This window comes from Syzygium oleosum, unplaced genomic scaffold, assembly GCF_021117445.2.
Source record: "Syzygium oleosum isolate NSW1041296 unplaced genomic scaffold, Sole_v2.1 Sole_v2.04, whole genome shotgun sequence".
Lineage (NCBI taxonomy): Eukaryota > Viridiplantae > Streptophyta > Magnoliopsida > Myrtales > Myrtaceae > Syzygium > Syzygium oleosum.
In genome coordinates, this window is record NW_026607488.1 from 9135878 (window position 1) to 9139904 (window position 4027).

Consider the following 4027-nt stretch of genomic DNA (forward strand, 5'->3'; position numbering starts at 1 on the left):
TATGACCCGACCCGAACCGACCCGATCCAAACAAGGAATTTTCATATTGGGTCGGGTTGGCCTTAACTTGTTTTGGTAATAATAAAAACAAGGCTTAAATTTGTTTTGGATCTACCCGAGCCCGCCCGAAACAAGCCCACCCATTTGTCCTTCTTGTTCCAAGCGCGCCGAAACCCTATCTTCTTGTTCAAAGTAACGGACAGAAACCTCCTCGCGACGGGAACTTCATCGTCGCCTTCCCTCCTTCCTTCGACCTCCATATCCGAGGCTCTCGCAAGCTTCGAGTTCGCCCGCCGGAGATCCCTCTCCCCGCTTCAATTGCCGGATCTCTCTCGCCGGCGCCTAGGCGGAGCTCGTGATCGCCGACTTCGAGGAACCGCCGCCATGGCTCCGCCGGCTCCGTCGCAGCGGTCCCAGTCGCCGTCCCAGCCTTCCGGGTGAGTCTTCCCCTTTGGGTGTTCCGGTTGGTGTTCGCTAGATGGGGTCGTCGCGTTCCGTGATTCTTGCACCCGATTGCCAGCTTGTTCATTTGATTGCGTGCTCCTCCCGTTCTCTCGAGTGCCTGATTGCTCGATTCTAGCTGCGTTCCTGCTCGTTCTCGACTGTTTCGGGTGTAGTTTGGGGTAAAGGGGTTACGGTGTTGTAATTCGTGATTTTAGTGCTAGTGTTGCGAGCTGAATTTCAAGCGATGTTTCGGGTGCGACGGTGGTGTTGCTTGGCTTTTGATTTTCGTATCCATGCGGGGTTACGTTAGCCGAATTCTGTTGAGTGTTCAAATTTGGAGCTTTTGCAATGCTCTCGGGGAAGTAAACTTTTTGGTTGTTGGGTCTTGAATTTACACTTTTCTTTGCTTGGGAATGTGTTCAGTTCGATTCCGTTGAAAGTTCTTACCTATGTCTGTGGTTCCCCAGAGTAGTATTGGTTAAACAATGATTAGTAAACCTCTAAACACGAACCGACCCGACCCGATCCAAACCCGACCCGATTGTGCGACTATATCATGTTCGGGTCTTGTTTCGGGTCGGGCCAAGCACATATATTCATTGTTTCGGGTCGGGTCGGGTCGGGTATCATGAAAACCCGACCCGACCCGACTCGTTGACACCCCTAACCCAGAGCTCACTGGGAACGTCTTCTTCTTGGTGAATCGCCGGCGACCCAAACTCCGAACCAAAATCGGCTTCTTTGAGTGGCGTTGACGACGAATCTGCTCGGACTAAAATCGCAACTCCACCATCACCGAACCAAAGTCCCTAAACCAGCACCACCGGCCACTAAGGGCGCGCATGGAATCCATTCTGGAGCAGAAATTCTGCTCCAGAATGCATTCCGGAACATAAATGCGTTTGTTAAAATAATTTTGGAATGCATTCTGGAGCAATTTTTGCATTCTGGAATAAAAACGCGTATGGTAAAACTTCATTCTTTTTTTTGCTCTAGAATGAATTTTTGCTTCCAGAATGAGTTTTGGCACAAAAAATAGAAGCTACTTTTTATAGCTTCTCTCTTCCAGAATGCATTCTAGCCCAAATTTCCTTTTTTACAAGAAATAAAAAATTTCAAAAAATAAAAAAATCAAAAATTTCAAAATTTCACAAAATGGCTTAGAATACCTGTGGCCATCCACTTTGAGTGAAATTTAAACTTTTTGAGGTGCCAAAAAAAATAAAAAAATCAAAAATTTCAAAATTTCACAAAATGGCTTAGAATACCTATGGTCACCCACTTTCAGTGAAATTTAAATTTTTTTAGGTGCCCAAAAAAATAAAAAAAAATAAAAAACTTCAAAATTTTACAAAATGGCTTTGAATACCTGTGGCCACTCACTTTGAGTAAAATTTAAATTTTTTGAGGTGCAAAAAAAAAATCAAAAAATATAAAATAAAAAATTTTACAGAATGGTTTAGAATACCTGTGGCCACCCACTTTGAGTGAAATTTAAATTTTTTTAGGTGCAAAAAAAAATAAAAATTTTCAAAACTTCACAAAATGGCTTAAAATACCTGTGGCCACCCACTTTGAGTGAAATTTAAATTTTTTGAGGTACCCAAAAATATAAAAATTTCAAAACTTCACAGAATGGCTTAGAATATCTGTAGCCACTCACTTTGAGTAAAATTTAAATTTTTTGAGGTGCCCAAAAAAATAAAAAAATTCAAAACTTCACAAAATGACTTAGAATACCTGTGGCCACCCACTTTGAGTGAAATTTAAAATTTTTTAGGTGCCAAAAAAAATCAACAAATCAAAATAGATTTCTGGAGCAGAATTAGTCATGTTTTACCAAACAGATTTCTCCTCCAAAAATCAATTTTTGGCAGGAATTCCAGAAATCAATTTCTGGCAAGAATTTGATTTCTGAAACGGAATGGTTACCATTTGCACCCTAAATCGCTAACATCGGTGACACACTTTCGTTTGCCGACCGTCAAATTTTCGACCTCAACAACTGACGCTAGGTCTGGACAAACAGGCATGAACACACATAAAATAGAGATAGAGAGCTAACGGTTGTGGCCTCAAACCGCGGGCGCATCTCCAGTGAGGGGAATGGATCTCCGGCGAGGGAATACGTACACGCGGCCGACTCGGACAATGTGCGAAACATGGCATAAAAGCAAAAGAAAAACATCGAGTCAGTCATGAAACATCGATTCAAGCACAAACGAAGCATAAGACGATGATAACAAGAACGTATTTTGGTGGCAATAGTCTCGGCTTTCATTTGGGCATTTTGTCAAACAGGTAACGTGCGACTTTAAGATGCCACTCCCAGGTTCGGATTTACTACCGTTCATGACCTGAACCTAGCATGTTAAGCTTTAAATCAACATTGTTCATCATGAATCAGTGTGGGTCTCGTGTGATTCGCTCAAAGACTCGTCGGTTCTTCTCCAAAAAAAAAAAAACTTCGACAAGCAAGAACAGGTCATTTTCGGGGCTTACCTGGTTCGGGTAGTCTCCGTGACGACGAACGGCGACCGGTAGGCGAGCCTCCGACGAGAACGACGGCGATTAGGGCGGACCACCGGTGAATGAAAAAAACTTTCTTTCCCAGTTCAACCTTCCTTCTGACGAACTCCCACCACCAAAACTCTCCCTCGGCTTTCTTCCTTCTTTTTTTCTTTTTTTAATGAATATGATCACTAGTGATCATGAGTCCACAATACTCCATGGCCACTGTGGAGATGATTCGGAGAAGACACCAGAGGGAATCCCCAGTGAGCTCTCTCCTCCGGCCAACTCTCCCTCTCTCTGTATTTTCTCTCTTCAAGCTCTCTCCAGAAAGAAGATGGCCTTCCCCCCCTCTTTTGCTCTTCTTCCGCTCCTCTTTGGAGGAAATGTCAGGGATCCAGGAGGGAGAAGCCGCGAGAAGGATGCTGCCGGCTAGAGAACGTCGAACGGCGACGGTGGTGGTGATTGTTCGGGCGAGATGAAGGATGAGGGGTCTGCCAGGTTCTTCTTTTTCGGAGATCCCCCCTCTCCTTCTCTCTAGCCAGACTGCACTCCAAATTCCAATGGACCGTACGTTCCTGCCTATTCCGCCAGCTCGCGGCGTCCTCCTCTGTACCAGGCCGTTTTGGCCTTTTGTCTCTTCTCGCCTTTTCTTTTTTTATGCTGCTCGTCGCTTCCTGGCTTTGTTGCGAACAACGTGAGGGAGAGAGAAGGAAAATGGATGGAGGGCTGGGCTTGAGAAGTAGGAAGGAAAGAAATAGGGCCAAGCCCAGAAAGGAAGAAAGAACAAGCAAAAAGGGACTGGGCCTAAACAAAGAACAAAAATGGGCCAAAAGCGGGTCGGGTCGAACTGGCCTAATTTTCCTTTATATATTTTTTTTAATAATTCTATCTTATCATCTCTCTTTCGCACTAATTTGGTCCATTTACATTTTAAGCATCAATTCATCGGATTGGCAAAAAATCGGGTGTCAACAATAGTGTATAGGAGAACCCGTGAAATCTATGGACCTTATAGAACAAGCATGGTCGAGTAGGTTCTAAGATGGGTATTAGAACTATTAGAGTGGGT

The 4027-nt window shown here is 44.2% G+C and overlaps 1 long non-coding RNA gene across 1 annotated transcript; it reads right to left on the reverse strand.

The window, feature by feature from the left end:
• Positions 1–2638: 2638 nt before the first annotated feature.
• Positions 2639–3683, reverse strand: LOC130137924 (uncharacterized). The gene is made up of 2 exons (XR_008816357.1): positions 2947–3683; positions 2639–2807 (listed from the first exon to the last, which is right to left on the reverse strand). It is a non-coding gene; the product is annotated as an uncharacterized LOC130137924 (long non-coding RNA).
• Between the last annotated feature and the right edge of the window lie 344 nt (positions 3684–4027).